The following is an 18,126-nucleotide window of genomic DNA, read 5'->3' on the forward strand; positions in this document are numbered from 1 at the left end:
ATTCTGTCAAAATATCTTCCTCTGCGCACACAGAAACCCTTCATTTTTCCTTTTCCACATCTTTCCCTCTCATTTCTTTGTCCCTACAGATCGAGACAGGAGAACTGGAAAAATCCTTGATTAGGCATGTGGTGGAGTTAACAGCAAAACGACCAAACTCACTGTTCCTCCCAGCCTTTCCCTGCATCCTTGTCCCCTCTCAAGAGGAAAAACACAAGGAGTTGTAGTGAGGCTGAGGAAAGAAATGATCTGGCTGTATTTCTCCTGAAGTATATTTAGCAGTTGCAAGTTACCCCTCTAGAGAGCTTAAAAGCCTCTTTTACAAATCTGCAAGTTGGCACTGCCTTTCCCTCCTTGCTCTTCTCCCTTTGCAAAGAGGTGTAGATTTACGCACCGTAGACAAAGGGTTGCTTGGCAAACTCTCAGAGCCTTGGCCCAGCTTCCCATGGAGTGCAGATGTTGCTTCCAAACCTGTCTTTAGCCTTGTGCACAGCCAGCAGGAAACTCGTGGGGATCCAGGCAGGAGGAGGAGTGCAAGCTGTTCTCCAGGAACAGAGACCATGACCTAGACTTAGGCAGGCTCTGATGTGACCCACTGGGCTCCTTGCCCATGGCCTTGGGCACTGGGCCACCAGCCAGGGTGAGGGGCAAGCCAGGAGAACACAGTGACCTCCTTGTACCAAGCTTTTTGAGGGAAACCTCACCAAAGCTATTCCACCTCTCCGTTTACACACAAAACCCTTCTGAAATGAGGAGGAAAGAAGGGGGTGTGAGTGGGAAAAAGGGAATGAGTGGAGCAAGGCAAGGGGTGGATTTATGTCACCTGCCTTTAGCCATCTGCCATGTGGCTGAGCTGTCACTGTGCCTCTCCCTGGAAACGCCATAGGGAAAATAAACACTTTTAACACTCTGCCCTTGTAAACCAGTGGAATATTGACCTTTTAATATTGAAAAGACCCCCAGTCCTTCCAGCTGACATACTCCCCAAAGCCATCCATTTGAAAATTATGGAGCAAACGATGCCATTAAATGGTCTTGCTTTGAAGTCACTCTTGCTCCCAGGACAACATCACACCTGCAATGACCATGGGAGCCACAATTGCATTGGTACACTTTACAAGCAGCTTTTTGTTCTCACTTGAAAGGAGCTCAGCTGAAAGGCCCAGCAATGTGTTCAGTCATCTTCAAAAAGCCAGAATCATTTGGTGGGGATAAACAGTGGGAGCTCCTCAGTCAGTCATTTGAAAAGGATATCTTCCCAAGGAGCTTCAGCACCATCCTCCCTTGTCTAGCTGCTGGGCTCCTCTGAGAGATGATTTCTGGAGCTGGTTGAGCTGCTTTGACACATATTTATCATCAGCCGTTTGAGTTTTGGGGAGAGAGAGGAATAGCAAAAGAAACAAATCGACCCATTGAAATATTTCGTGAAAAATAGGGAAAAAAATCATGAGATTTTGGGGTATTCAATAACATTGGGTTTTCAACTTGGGCTGAAAGGGCAGCACACTAAAAGGGGTCTGTGGAGGATGCCTGCAATTAGAGACCTGCTTGGTGATACAGAGCTGTCTTCTCCTTGTTTCCAGCTGCTACATTTAATTAAAAGAAAGCTAAACAATCCATTACATTAAATTACTTTCTGCACATTACTTTTCCACATAGACAACTGAAATGGTTGCCACAGGGATGCTATCTGACCGCAGGCTGGAAAGGAGATAAACCATTTTCAAAATTATTCTATCCTTGCTTGAAATATCACCCCAATGACCTGGTCAGGAGCCATTCCTGACTGTGAAACTGGTGGGGATTCACCAGAATGTGAGAGGCATTAATGGACTCTAATCCCAGCCTCATCTTGCTTATTCCTGCATCATGTCACAAGATGATAAGGATGCCAAATCACTCTAATGTTATGGCAAACAAAAGGGCTTCTTTCATTTTTCCTTCTCTGTGCTCTCTGTCACCTTCACCACAGAATCTGCAGTAAATAAAATCATAACAATGAGTTAGTCTCTACCTCAGCTGCTCCTTCAGAGTTTCTAATCAGTACCAAACAGTCCACATACCATGTTTCACCTTCTAACTTAAATAGTCCTTTGCTATTAGAAGTCAAGTATGCCAGGGATATCTTGAAATATCTTGTGGAAATTGAATTTGTAGGAAAACTCCTTGTCCTTGTGGGCTTTTTGTTTTCCTTTCAATTCTTGTCAAAGAAGGACAAAAAAGGTTTGGAACCTTCCCCAGTAACCCATTAGGCCACAGAGAAGATTTTGTCTCCTGGAGAGGAATTCCCTAAGAGCACAGCTCAAGTTCAGACTGCAGCAGGGAAGGAGATGCTGGTTAAAGCCCTGCTCTGACAGCCCCTGTGTGCTGCCACCAAGCCCCTGCCTCACCACCACTTTAAAAACATTCTGCTCTTAGAGCAGCTCCCAAAGAATGGCCATCTTGAGGCAAAACCAACCTGAACTGGCTTCAGGAGGGGAGCTGAGCAAAAACAGCATCCTGGCTCGCCTCTGTGCCGCTGTTACAGCTCTGCCCGTATTTTCTGCACTCCACGCCACTTTCCCTCTGAGATAATTGTTGCCAAGTGGCCATTTGGAACATGGCTGAGTGCAGATTGTTAAAGGAGGGATAGGCTTCTGCTTCTGCCTTGCTGACTATTTTTTGCTTTATTCCCCATCTCAGACAAAAACATTCTGAGGCTATCTGTTTGATGTTTGTGCATAATGCATTATGGTGGGCAATGGTTTCTTCCTCCCTCATTTTACAGCATTTTCATTCACCCTGGGGTGATCTCCCAGCAGCAGCACGGACCTTTATGACCACAGAGCCCCAGCCCTGTCCCTCTCTCCTGAGCCAGCCTTCCAGAAGGGGAATGCCTTGGGTTTGGGTTTGGGTTTGGGTTTGGGTTTGGGTTTGGGCACAGAGTGGGAAATGTTTCACTGGCTGGATCCAGAGTGGCAGCCTCACTCTGTCTCACATTTGCCCTATTTGAAGCCTCTAAACTGCTGGACTGGGTTTGCACTTACAAACATCCTCTTAACCCCAGCAGCATGAGCTGAGTCCTTCAGCAGCCTCATCCAGACAAGCACCTTACTCAAATACCTTGGGAATTATCCCATCCTCTCTCTGAATCTGAGGTCACAGGGAATACGAGACAGGAATCTCAGATTCTGGTGATGGCCAGGAGAGAGGAGCTTTATGAAAAGGAGGAAGGAAGCTCAGGCTGTGTCCACTTAATCATAGTCATAGTAAATACCAATACTTTGGTTTTAAAAGAAAAAAACATTGCCAATTAATCACTCCCTGGGAAGCATCCTGCTTCCCTCCACTGTGTCTTCATACAAGGAAGTTTTTCCTGCACTTTTATGCACATCTCACACTGGGGACTTCTCCTCCACAAAAGACCCACAAGCCAACCCAAAAGACACTAGGTCAAACACATTAGCAACTGATTTGTATTTTATGCATTATATTTTCTCTCTGACTGTTTTTAATTCTCCCCTACCAGCATAAACTGTTCACCCTCAAAGCTTTCAGCCTCTTCTGAAATGCCAGTGGCCATCTCACAGGCTGTATTTGTATCTGTAGGTCCCCATCAGCACTGGACAAAGATGGAGTGAAAAGAATGATGTTTTTCAAGCCCTGCAGTCAGGTCCTCAATGTTCCCAGCATCTGACTCTTGCCTGCAGAGGTGTGAATCAAATTCTGGTTTCCCATGTGGTCACACCAGATGGTTGGCTCAAAACCCATCATTTCTTTACAGCAAAACTCACTAGACACAGACAGTAACCATAAGATATGTTGGAAACTCGACTCTCGTATAATTTAGACTGCTGACACCCATGCAAAGGATCCTTCACCCTACTCCTTTTGTCAGCTCTTCAAGAATGGTTTCTGTGCTGAAAATGTCCTGAAACATTTCGAGGCAGTGACAAAAATACATACTTACAGTCAGCCTGCATCCTCTCATTCTGAGAGATCTCGTTGTTACTTCTGAACTTTGATTGTCAAGTTCCATTCAAGGATCATTTCAGATGCCCCAAAAGGCAGCTCTGCTCCCAAGGAATCCTTGGAAGCAGCTGTGCAGGACAGCAGGTCATTTTCCAATATTATTTCATTGTCTGTGGCCCATTGCAGTGGGTTCTGGAATTTTTTGGGGGTGGACACCTCCAATCACATCACACTGTGCCTTCCACAAAAGAATTGGGAATGCTGAGTAAGTCCCTGCCCTGGTGAAATCATAAAGGGAGCACTGGAGAGAACATTATTCACCAAAGCAAATAAAAATCTCGGAAGGAGACTGTGTTGAAAACAATCATATGCTTGGGAAATCTGGCTCTGTGTGTTTAGTGACCACAAGAGGTCAGGGCATCAGTTTTCCATTGCATCTTAAAAGCAACATCTCAAAGAGCCTGGAGCTAGGATACTATTTTAGCTGAGACTGTTCAGCTCAGAAATTTCATCTTTAAACATTCCTTAACAGGGGTTACCACAGGAGCAACAGCCCTTCTTTTCTTTGCACTCGAGTCTATCAGGATAATAGTCGGGTTTGTCTTTCTTTATGTTCCAGGTCTTGCTCCACAGTTTGAGGGTTTACAGAAATATTGTATTTTACACTAAAAGCCACAGTCAACACCTCCATTTCCTTGGCACAACCAGGCTTCCTTCATTAGGAATAAACCATGCTGGTGACAAAGCTGTCCCAGGTGTGACCTCAGGCGTGCAGAGTTTCCTACTGCAGAAGCTTTTAAGCATCAAAAGCCTTTTTTTCCTCCCTTCCGAATCCATTTCTCCAGCATGAGTAAAGGTCAGTCTGTGAGACAGCAAATGCATTACATATTTCAACTCCAAATTAAGACTATTTCTGCAAATGCAGTTCTCCATCTATGAGAGGTCTATGTCAGGGAGACAGAGGAAAAAGGAGATGTATAAAATAGTAACATATTCTTTACATATATATATGTGTGTGTATATATATATAAATAAAACTATAGGAGCTGTGTACACACTTGCCCTCTGAGAACCACTTTCTGTGGCTCCTCTTTTTACTAATGTGCTTTTTCTAGAGAGTGTCCTGTCCAGGCAGTAACTGGGCTTGACCCAGTTTGGTGTATAAAAACAGACATGATTGCTGCCTGGGATATTGGATGATGAATTTTTCATATTAAGCCTTGTTTCACTGCAAAGTCCAGCCTCAGTCCCCTCTCTGTCTGTAGCAGGTCCTGCTTTGTGAAATTGCATTTCTTTGTTTACTCTGCATGACGCCAAGAAATGCCTTTCTTTCCCTTCCTTTTTTTTTTTTCTTTTCTTTATTTTTGAAGTGAAAGTTATTAAGCTACTTCTGGCATAATACCTCTAAATGCCGAGTTCGTGAGAGGGAATTTTAACTTGGTTAATCTGACACAAATGAAAAACTATTCAAGGCTTGAGATGACTGGAAAGTTTAGTGTCATGGCTTTTTCAGGAGAAAAAAAGAGGGTTCTCAGCAAAATTTCATTTGAACACTTGACGTTATTTATTTCCTTTAAAGCGTTGGGCATGGTTTAAAGACACAGGAAAAATGGAACTAATGGTTCTGCTCGCTGCTGGGGGGCACATGGGGCAGAGAGAAGGGCAGAGGGGATGGAGAGTGTTCTCCTTATTGATGTGGGACAGTGGGTAACTGCTCCCACTGCGAGCTGGATCCTGCAGGCTTGCTCAGGGCTGGAATGGAAATGTCACTCTCTTAAAAGTTAAATTTCAACTGCCATCATTTCTGTGACTATTATCAGCAGAGGAAAATGGGAAGGAGAGGCTCACTGTGATACAGAGACCTCATAAGTCTGAGATCATTCCTTTCCCCGTCCAAAGCCATTACATCTGAATTAAAGATGTCATTGGATGCTCCTCATTCAAAAGTTTTTTTCAATTGTTTATTTGCATGTCTGGGATCAAAAAGAGACAGAATCTGCCAGAGTTAAGCTGCGAGGGAAGGTCCCAGGACAGTGGATAAACTTCCATGTTTGGGGGGACAACTCTGGAGATTTGAGGACCATTTTTGGAGCTATGCTGTGAACTGGTGGAGTCCCAGCATCTTTTCCTGCTGGAAGGAGGGAGTGGGGTGTGTGTTTGAGTGCTGCCTTCTCTCCTGAGCACTAGCTGGGATAAATGGGCTGAAGCTTCCCTCTACTTTTTGCTCCAATAACCATGTATCAGGTTTTCCACAGCTGAGCTGAAACCATGATTCATAATCAGTTTCGTTTGCGAAATGTTCTTCTAATTGATCAGACGGAGACCAATTTCAGTGTGGGAAACTGAACTCTGAGAAAATTAATTACCCGCCAGGCTAAACCCATTTCCTTTGGCCCAAGTACAGCTTATTGTATGGTACTGAGAGATGACTGGCTGTCGAGAGAAAGGCAATGCTATAATTCTTTCTAGGACACGCTACATTGGAAGCAGATAAAGTGCTGCTGGCTGAGGGCACTGCCTATGCAGAGTGGGGAGGTGGCACAGGGAAAGGGGAAAAGGGACAGTAAATACATGGCAAAAAGGCTCAGAGGGAGTAGAGATAAGAGAAAGGAGAAAATACACCAATTTTAAAACCCCAGATTCTCCCAGGGATTAGTCACTACAGGGTTTGCCTTTGGGGACAAGGGGTTTTAACATTTTCTGTGCCTGCTTGGTGCTCATTTTACACCTGTGAGATATGGAGGGATGCCACAGACCCTGGGCAAAAGATGCAGGCAGAGAGAGATTTTTTTTTAATTTTTTTTTTTTCCTGTGATGCTCCAATAATGAGGGTAGTGAACTTAGCAAGGCTCCACAGCCTCGGGGCAGGAAGGCTTGGAATAAATGCTGTAACTGAGCAGAAAGCATCAGGGAGTAAAAGCAGGCTCTCTCTCCTCCTTTAGGCTGAGGAGATGTGGAGGATCCAGGGGCTCACAGGTGGCTGCACAGGAATGTGAATGAGGGTGTTGCATCCCTGCTCCCAGCATGGGGATTGCTGCTCTTGCAGCTGATTGCCATCCCCTTCTCTTCCAAGGGCCCCTGGCATCAGGATTCCAAACTCAAAGCCCTCCAAGACAGGAGGTGCTGCAGATTTTTTAATTAAAGCCAACTGGGTAATGAAAGTAGCAGGAGTATGTTCCCACTCTATGAATGGGTAAATGAAAGCTCCCAGCAAAGAGTGCAGACACAGAGTCTGGGTGGGGAACAGATTTTAGATGGAAATTCTAAGGGCTGCCATCTTTAGGCTAATGACATCCTGCCCACACAATTGTGCCATCTTCCAGGGTAGAAAAGTAACCTCAGAGGGAACATGGATCTCCTTCTTTTTAGACTGGGGCTTTTCCAGTGAAAAACATTAGTGTTACCGGATACTCAGGCTGCAATCCCCTGACAGCAAGAGCCAGCTACTCTCCAGCTGCTCCAGGTTAATAGAAATACTTCCTTGGCTAGACCCCAGCACAAAACAAAATAGGATTTACAGCCCGAGTAAAGCTAATCAAAGAAAAAGGACAAAGGTTTATCAGCAGCCAGAACTTTTCAGAAGCAAAGAACTTAGTGATGTCTGGGTCAACAATGTTCTTGTGCTTCAGAGAGCCCTCGATGCAGATTGCTTGGGGGATACCCTGCCTTGATGGAAAGTTTTAACCCTCTGACTTTTGAAAGGACACGGTCTAGGTGTATTTATTGGAAAACCTCGAACTCAAACAAAATAATCTCTGTGTTGCTGCCAGCCTTTTATCAGCGTCTGTGTGAAGGTGCTCAGGAGCTCTGTGTAAATGCGATGTACTTAAACAAAGGGTGAGTGGAATGACCTCTCCAAATGCAGATGTCAGGCATCTTTAAAGCCCTGGGGTTCAAGGATCACAAAGCTGGGTTAAGGCTCCCACTCTGTTTTCCTTCTCTATCCACCTTTTTCTCGCTCCAAGAAAGAGGATGGCATAATTGAGCCAGGCTCAGTGAGATTCTCAGGGGAAAATACAATTCTGCAGTAATTCCTTAACGGTACATTGTGGAATTTATTTTTAATACAGGATGTTCCTTCTTAGATATTCTGCATCAGAGGCCTCTGTTCCCAAAATCTGGAGTGCTCCAGGGCTCCATCTCCCTAACAGGTCATCTGGGAGGAGGAAATACCCTTCTGTGGAAGAGGGAGAGAAACGTGAGAGCAAGGAAGAGGTGAAGGAATCAACATGTAACCCAGAAAATTGAAAGAAGTGCCCACTGAATTAATGATACCGAGATAATTGCTATTCTATTTAGGACCTCTTATTTTGGCAGTGACACAGCCGAGGGGTAATACAGCTGGAAATCAAAATGGATGGAAGTTAATCCATTGAGGTTTATGGCTGCTGCTAGTTTCTGATGGATCCTGATGGTCTGCTAAGCAGACACCTCACTGCCTGCCTCTCAAACCAGAGTTCACAGCTCCTCCAGCCTCTTGCAGCAGGAATACTTTTATTAACCCTCTTAGTGCTTTTGAGCTGACCCTTCACCTGGGGGAAAAGTCAGAGCTCTCTGAAGTGAAACTCCAGTTTTGAAGGGGAAATTCCATTTACATCATGGCTGTGAGCCAATATTGTTACAGGCAACTATGCAAGTACAAAACCGCTCCAAAAAATGTTGTTAAGTCAGTTTAGCATTTTCCCACCCATCAACTGAGCTACTATAGCAAAGATTGTGTCCACTCTTATCCCTTAGCTCCTGGACAAACTGCAAAACAATTTTTCTTGGCTCCAGCGGGTTTTTTTTCCATGCTTCTCTGCCCTGCAACTCTTCTTCTTTTCCATAGGAAAATAAAAATAAGAAAAAAAATTAAAAGACAAAAGTTATTTTCCAAATGCTCATTAATTTTAAGACCCAGAAAAGATTGATAGAAGATCAACATGAACTTATGGAACCAGACAGAAATTCAGGAGAGCAGCAGGAGGTGAGCAGTGACTCTCCTGGAGAATGGTGCTGGTCCAAGTGCAGCTCACCTGGCCATCCATTCAGCGCCCACTGAGGGGGAAAGGAGATGAGATATTATTCCATTATAGTCTGAATGTATAATTCATACAATGCCAATGAAATAATGATAAATGACTGAATTGTTCACAAAGGCCATTCTTCACACTTTAGCCCATTTAAAAAAAAATCTTTTATTCTTCTCTTCTAAACTTTCTGTTAATGAGTCCCCTCCTTGCCTTTGCTTGTCTTGCAGCCACTTGGCAGAGATGCTCTAAAGGGAGTTGTTGGAGAAGACACAGAGAATTGGATGTGTGGATATGGGGGACTTTCATCCATTGAGAGTGTGAGGCCCTGGCACAGAAGCTGTGGCTGCCCCTGGATCCCTGGCAGTGCCCAAGGCCAGGTTGGAGCAACCTGGGATAGTGGAAGTTGTCTCTGCCCATGGCAAGGGGTGGAATGGGATGATATTTGATGTCCCTTCCAAAGTTTTCTGTGTCTCTCTGTGTCTCCATGAACATCCCATTATATACCCAAGTGTAAATGTGTGTGTGAGCCAGCTCACTTTATACACACCCCTCTGCCATCTGATCTGGTTCAGACAACCTCTGGCCATGGATTTCTCATGAGATGTGTCTGCCTTTCAGTTTCCTCCCCTGTTCTGTGGACAAGGAAAGGTAACAGAATATTCCAAGTCAATTCTTTGTTTGTTTGGTCAGTTGTTTGCCCTCTGTGAGATGACAGCAGCATGTGACAAGCACAAAGTTCTTGCACTTGAAAAGTTCAAACTCTTGCAAAGTTATTGCAAGAGTTTCGAGTCCACACAACCAAATCACAGCACTTTGAATCCTTGGGCTGGATAGGAAAGTTTCCATGCTGGTAGCTCACCTTCTGCTCACTCACCTGGTCCTGCCTGGTGCTCTTTATCCCTGGGAAAGGTGAGCCAGAGATGAGAAACTGCTGGAAATAGGAGCTGGTAAAGGAATTGCACCTTGAAGAGCCCCGGCTCTGTTGTGAGATGGATTGGGAGTGGTGGAAATATCAGTCACCCCTTGCTCAGAGCTGCTGCACTCAGGTAATCAAAACTTGGGGAAAAAACTTGTAAAGATTGTAGCACACAGATGGACAGGCAGGGAGATAGATCATAAGCAGAAATAACAGTTTAAAATTGCATTTCTGTTTGTGACCTGGTTTTCCCAAGTCCGGAGTGCTGGGTCCAGTGGCACATGATGTGGGAGCAGCCCTCTGGGGAATTAGTCCAGAGGCAGTGTCTGCACTTACAGGCCTCTTTTTGCAAATTTTTCTTATGTATATTTGAAAAGGCGAGAAAGCACCAACCAAGGATGTTTTCCAAAGGTCGAACCTTTCTTTTTGCAGGAGCTTTCCCACTCTGCTTGCTTTTATTTCCAGGTACTCCCTAACGACTGATTGAAACGCCACAGCTCTGAGAACATCCTTTGTCCTGCTTAATCATTGTTAACAGCCCAAAAAGATGAGATAATGGCGACCCATCTTGGGGACTCCAAGATCCCGATTGTTCAGAAAGGTCATAGAAAAGCCACGTTTCTAATCTTTGCAAAAGAAGAGATTAACAGGCAGCCTTGCTGAGATGTTGGGGGGGAGGAAGGAAAAGAAGAAGAAAGGTGATAGAAGGGTCTTCGGGTTTGACTTGGATACAAGGAGTAGGAACTGTGAAACAAAGCCTTGACACTGCAAAGGGAACGGGGCAAAAAAGCTCTGTAAAATACACAGGAGTAGCTGGGGAAAAGTGTGGAAAGATAGAAGCATTGGGAAAAGAATATTCAGTGTAAAATGAGTCAGGGTGCTCTTTATTTCTCCAGCATTCAAGGCTGCTGGCCTTCACCTTTGATTCCTACAGGAGAGCGGCACTGGAGCTGCTGTGGCTGAAAATAAGAATGGGACAGATGGAAAGGCTGGATGGGGTTTGTCCCCCGTTATATACTATACAAATGAAAGCTGACAGACTCAAGGAGGTCTCCAGGCTTCCTGGGGTCCATGGAGGAATCATCACCCATGACAGGAAAATCCACCCATAATAAAAGAAGTGACCAGTGAAGAGGGAAGAGATGCCTCAGCTCTAGAGGAGCTCATCTGTCTTTAAAGAAAAAGAAAATCAAACGGGATGAGTTGAGAATGGAGAGCTAATCCCACCTCTCCTGAGTCAGAAAAATCCCACCCAGGAGCCTCTGAGAGGTCCTTTATGGCTGGAGCAGATTCTGGGAGCACAAAAGGTTCCTATCCCATGCTCTCATCCCATGTTTTGTGTTATTGAAGGACTGGAAAATACACAAGCAGAGCCAAACATGAAAGGCTGTGTCAGACAGCCCATGATCACCTTGTTCAGCTCCATTTTGTCTGTGTTTCATCCAAATGATTAAGGAATATGCTAGGGATTGTGATTCCTCTCCCAGTTTTGAGGGTGTTCTGGCAGGAGATGAGAGAAGCATTTGGGGCCAAAGACTTAAAAAATTCAGGCCCAGATTTCAAGCTTCTGAGGTTTGAAGTTTTATTTTATGCTGGAAGTTTGGCTTGGACACATCTTTAGTAGTTGCTAGAATCAGACAGAATCTCCAAAGATTTGGAAGTATTCCTAGTGCAAGAAATTACCAATTTCCATATTTTTGTTGTTCTTGATGTTTTTGACATCCAGGAACAAACGATCTTCATTTAAATGAGATGAGAAAAGTATCTCCTGCAAATTATGCCATTTCTTTTCCCCATTATGTTTTTCTGCATCTTCTGGCAGCGCTGTTGCAAAACCAACAGCAAACGGTCAAGTGGAACTGCAAAGACAATAACTTTAATGGAAAGAAATTGGGAACTGGAAGATGACACAGATTGCATTAGGGAAAAAAAAAAGTGAAATAATATTTAATTTCCTTGGTCATAAATAATATGTCCGCCCACATTACAAACACATCAAATATGACAGGAAAAATAGGCAGCGACATGAGAAAATATCATTATTTCTTCATTAAATGTTTTATACATTTATAAGGAGGGGGGGGGAAATTAAAAAAGCACCCTGACAAGCAAAAATGTAACAGCTGAAGGGCCATTAAAGAAATGAATTAGGACTCTAGAAGTGTGCAGATGCAGAAATTGAAAGGAAAGAAAAAAAATATGTCATAGGCAAAACTTTGACTGTTGATAGAACCCAGTTCCTTTCCAGAAAGGAAGTGGGGCTGTTGTTGTTGTGCTCTGGACACTGGGCAGCCCTTGGTAGGGATTGAGTGATCCCATCAGGGCTGGTTTTGAGGTAAAATAAAGGGATGTGCTCTGCCAAGTATTTTTGTGTAGTGTTGGTTGGGCAAAGAGGGTTTGTCCACAGCACCTTGCAGAATGCATCAGGCTGAACACAAAACTAGAGGTACTGGAAGTTTGATGTTGATTTTGCAGGAAGCTGCTGGAAATTTGGGAAGGTCATAGAGGGTGTGGGTGTAAATTTACATGTAGGGTTAGGGCCCAGCAGGGGAATGTCAGGAGACTTGCAGGCCCAGCTGAGCTGCTCTGTTTCCAAAGAGATTTACCTTTCATGAACATCACTTAATCATCTTCCTGTGTTTCAGTTTCTTGTGCACACTATTTCTCACCCTCTGTGGACCCCAAAAGTACCAAAAGCCAGTCAAGGAGGGCAAAAAAGGCTCCAAATGAAAGATAACTGTCGCAGACATCTTTTATGAAAAATTCTTTCCTTAGGATTTTTCCTCCTGAGAAGCTGGGAGGCCTCAGGAACAAAATGTAATCAATGATTATCTGCTGCTGTGGAATGCAACAGGTGGATCTTTGATTGGCCCATCTTGGATGTTTGTAATTAATGGCCAATTACAGCCCAACTTGCTAGGACAGAGAGCCAAGCCACAAACCTTTGTTATCATTCTTTCTTATTCGATTCTTAGCTAGCCTTCTGATGAAATCTTTTCTTTTATTCTTTTAGTATAGTTTTAATATAATATATATCATAAAATAATAAATCAAGCCTTCTGAAACATGGAGTCAGATCCTTGTCTCTTCCCCAATCCGAAAACCCCTGTGAACACGGTCACAGATGACCTTTAGGGAAAAGGGGATAAACACTCCTGCATATTGTTTCTTCACTACACTATGGCCAGTACCTCTGAGAACAGCACTGAGGCTCTAATTGTTTGTGTCTCTCTAATGATCCACCCTCTCCATCCCTCTCCAGCCCCACGAGCAGAACACATCTATTCAGAGGAACATTATCCCCGTCAGTTCTGCTCCGCGACGCTCGGCATCACTCATCAGCGAGAAGTCAAGGTCACGACACCCCCGGCAGCAGCAGGCACAGCCTCATCTCCTCTGCTCCCCGTGCTGCTGAGGAGCTGCCGGCTCACCCCCACACTAATGGCAGCAGCCCTGCTCCCCTCCAGATTGTTTAACAGATGCTGCTGATAAATGCCCGGGCGGCTGAAATTCCGCGGGAAATGGAGCGCGGCCGCCGGGCTGCGGTGAGGGATGGGAGACACTCACAAGGTCCTTGGGCTCCACATGGGCAAAGGTGTTTGGCCCTTTCACCAGCATCGAAGGGTCTGGAGATGGGGAATGGCATCTATCCTGAGTAGAAGGAATTTTATAATATATTATCATCTCCCAAGTTGTAGGCAAAGGAAATATGCAGGGCAGAGGGCTCCCAGCTGCATCTGTGCAAGTGATGAATTCACTAGTAGCCAACAAACAGAATTTACAGTTTGAATAAATACACACAGTGTGTGTGTATGTGTATATACATATATTTACATGTGTTTACATGTGTTTGTTTATATTTGAGTTCCACTGTTCTCAAATAGCTATCTAATGTATTTGAGAAGACAGAGTGCAAACAGTTTATCTGGGGGACAAGTTTGTTGTAGTCCTTTTTAGCTTTACAGGCAGAGAGGTTTTCCAGGTGTTGTCTCCACCAACATTTAGCAGTCTCAAGTAATGAATGTATTGAAGAATTAAGCTTTTTTCTCCCTTTTGACTTGCAAAAGACAGCCCTGCAAAATGCAATGTCCCTGTGAAATGTGTATTTCATCAAGAGAAAGGTTTGGTTTACAATAACAGCCTCTCACAAAGCTGTCCCCAGAAACAGCATTCAAGATTCAAAGGATTAAGCACTCGAACAAAATCTTACCCTGATGTTCCCATAGCCCCATTTTCTCTCTTCCTACTACATTTGGTTTATATCTACACCTTCAGTGTTCCTTTGAAGCGCACAGGAAATTTTTACTGAGTATAAGGACAGGAAGGAGAAAAGAAGAATGAGAAGTGCTAAAGACAGAGGGAAGAAGAATGGTGAGTATTTTGAGAAAGGAAAGAATGAGCTGCTGTGGTAGTAGCTGTAGTTAATAAAGTGAACTTCCATTTCTACAGGAAATTTCTCTTCTGAATGGGAAGCAGCAGCCTAAGTTCTCAAACCTTGCCACAGAAGAGAAATTGTGTTAAAAGAAAAAATCACGTGGAGACATCAAAATGCCATAGTGTGTGGCACTCTATGCCATTACAAGCTATTTAAAATTAATGCTGAATGTAATATAAGATCCATACAAATTAGGTTAGAGAAAAATGTGAAAATCAAGTGTTTTTCTGTTCTCAAAACAAAGTTTTTATGTCATTACCAAAATGAAGTCAAACCAATTTAATTATTCTTCATCAAACATTTTATTTCAATTGAGCTGGTTCTGTGAAACCTTGTGAAAAACACCTTTACCTTCTAACAGCAAATTGCTCAAGTTTATAAGAGTTAAATAATAGGGAACAAGTAGTTTTAAAAAACTTTTGGCTATTGAAATGTGAGATGACAGGGACTGCAGTTCTCTTGCTCTGGACTGGGTCAGTGATAATTGCCACTCTAAAAGCCACAGACTGGTGTGTTCTAACCCATGGAAGGAATATCTTTGAATAAGATCCCTGCCTGGAAATTGCTGCTGCTAATCCCTTTCAGCTCAGCCCTGTTCCTCCTGCCTGTGAAACCCTGCAGGAGGATTACTAACACACAGTCCTAGGGTGGCACAGAGTGCTGCCAGGACACACAGGCCACCAGAGCAGCTCCCCTGCCCCTTGGGATGTCTTTGTGCAGAGCCCTGGTGGGCACTGGGCTCACCTTTCACATAAAACTAAAAATAAAATTAAAAATTTTAAAACACCTCTCAATTAACCCATCTCCAAATCAAAAAAACTCCATAATACGACATGGCATGAGTTGTCCCTGTCTTGTTTGTATTTGCAACTCTTTCTTTGCCTTTTGAGCAGTCTTTATCTCAACCCATGAGTTATCTTGCTTTCACCTTCCAATTTTCTCCCCCATTCTTCCAAGGGAGAATGAGTGAATGTGGGGGGCTGCTTTGCTGGCTGTGGCTAAGCCATGGCAGTAACTCATCCTAAAATCCTTCATCCTAAAACACACAGAAATACACTCAGGGCCACAGTCGTGTGTCAGAGTGAGACTTCTGGGTCCCTGGACTGCACTCTTCAGGGAATTGGGCCATTAAGTATGGATTTAAGTGCTTTGCTTTAGACACTTCAATTTAATTTGGGTTTGTTGCACAATTTCCCAGCACTTATGGTGCTGCCCAGGAGGAGGTGATGTGCCTCAGCCCCTGGTGGCTGCTCTCAGCAGCTCTCTGCTCAAATTCCACACTCATTTCTGCAGTCACTGGAGCTCCTCTACACCCCAAGTCCCTTCATCTCCCTCTTTCCACTTTGCCCTCCCTCTATGGGCTCCTTCCTGCCCATCCCAGGGAGGAGAATGGAGCTTACTGTCCGTAGCTGAGATTTCTGCTAAATCTCACGGTTAAGGAGGTTTTTCTTTTAATTTCCCTTTTAGTGCCAACAACCTCTGCATAGAAGGGGCTCCATCAGTCAATCAGCCCAGCAGGCTGGGTGCACACAGATTAACACCACCCATCAAACAGCACAAATGAGAAATAGGCACAGGCAGTGAGAAGAGCTGTATTCATATAATCAAGAAAACAGAGCAAATGCAACAGGGGAAATAATTAACAAAAAATACATCAGCAACTTCCCACCATTGGAGGGGCAGGTGGGATATGGGTGTCACAGACATCTTTCATGAAAAATTCTTTCCTTAGGGGTTTTTCCTCCTGAGAAGCTGGGAGGCCTCAGGAACAAAATGTAAACAATGGTTATCTGCTGCTGTGGAATGCAACAGGTGCATCTGTGATTGGTCTCATGTGGTTGTTTCTAATTAATGGCCAATCACAGTCAGCTGGTTCAGACAGAGTCCGAGACACAAACCTTTGTTATCATTCTTTCTTTTTCTATTCTTAGCTAGCCTTCTGATGAAACTTTTTCTTCTATTCTTTTAGTATAGTTTTAATATAATATATATCATAAAATAATAAATCAAGCCTTCTGAAACATGGAGTCAGATCCTCGTCTCTTCCCTCATCCTAAGACCCTGTAAACATGGTCACTGATGGGGGCTTCCCAAGTTAAGAGTGCAATCTTCCACCCAGGGACTGCTGGAATTCTGAGTTGCACCTTCCCAATTTCTGCAGCTGTTCTTGTACTTCGCAGAGCATCCCACAGAAATCAGCAAGCTGATTTGCAGGCAGAAAACCGTCCCTGAGCACAACACTTTGCTGTTTAGGGGCTGAATGGGACTGTGCTCACCCTGAAATTTGATGGCTTTGACCATAGTCCTGGGTGGGTCTCATGTCCAGGACATCATCTCCCCTCAGCAGCACCAGCTCCACATTTTGGTTCAAAAGAGTAACAGCACACTAATGTGAAGGGAGGCAAAGAGAAAAGGGATAAAAGAAAAGTGTGTGTCAAATAAAATAAAAAGGAAGATTTTAGGAGAAAAGAGAGACAGAAAAGCACTGCAGGCAACAGAAGGAGAGTGAAGGAGAAAAATAGGGAAGTGGGAGGACAGAGTGAAATGCTGAGGTACAAAAACAAACAAATGCATGAATACAAAGTGAAAAAGGCAGATCCAGGTTTTCCATTCATATGTGCTGGTACAGCTCCATCAATCCCCAGTGAGAATCCAGTTCCCTGACCTAGAATCACAGAAAAATTTAGGCTGAAAAAGACTTCTGAGGCCATCAAGTCCAACCACTCCTCTGCAAGGGCCACACCAAACCATGTCCCAAAAGGCCCTCTTTACACATCTTTTAAATCCCTGCAGGCATGGGGACTCCTCCACAGCCCTGGGCAGCCTGTTCTAGTGCTTGATGACTCTTTAGGCAATGAAATTTTTCCAAACATTTCTCCTAAAGCTTCTTTTATGGAGCTTTATGGATTTCATAGAGCTTTATGGATTGGCAGCACCTCAAACCAGCCCAAGCAAGGATTCCTCATACAAAACACCATTCCTTCCTAGGGCACAATTTCTTTGTTGCTCCCAATTCCCCAGACTATTTGCTAAATATGTTGACAGGAATTTCTGTCCTTGCCAGCAGGATTCCCATTCCCAGCACCTCTCCAGAGCACATCTTGTGTCAAGGTCCACAGCCATGATTTCAGTGTCGGAAATGACCACTGAATTATTTGTCAGACCAATCTAAAGTTATATTCTAAGCTGCTTTGTACATCCCACTCCTACTAACTCTCCCTTACACCATTTAACCATGGCTGAATCTTTAAAAACTCACTTCACAAAATGTCAATTTGATTCTCAGGGAATTTTTATTTTCCTGAGAAACAGGTGAATGAAACTCAAATAGAACCATTCTAAAAACAAAATTAAGTGCGTCAAACCCTCCTTATTTTTGCATAGACCTTAGTCCAGGCCTTGACCCATGTAATTAATAATTACTTGAGTTTAGTGCTATTAGATAACTGGATTTTTTTCCTGGATATTAACCACAGGAAGCATCATGGAAAGGAGATGCAGCAGAGCATGCAATGAAGAGCATTAAGGAAGGAGAGCCTGCTTTCTGAGGTATCATTCCTGCACTATATTTGTTCCTGAGGCCTCATGAATAGCATCCCTCTTCCATGTGTGTAGTTCCCAAACTCCTGAATTCTGCATGACTCACTGCCTCAAGCAGCAATGATTTGTCTGTCACGTTGCTCCTTCTGAGGTATTAACAGAATATTGAGAATCTCATTCCTGATCTCCCTTAAAACTTCTTGGTAAATGGATCCAGCTCAGAGAAAGGATGAAAATAATGTGCACAATAAAAAGCCCCCCAAAAAAGGAGG

This window comes from Melozone crissalis, unplaced genomic scaffold, assembly GCF_028551555.1.
Source record: "Melozone crissalis strain CALT ecotype California unplaced genomic scaffold, PUWL_Pcris_2 ptg000041l_1, whole genome shotgun sequence".
Taxonomy (NCBI): Eukaryota; Metazoa; Chordata; class Aves; order Passeriformes; family Passerellidae; genus Melozone; species Melozone crissalis.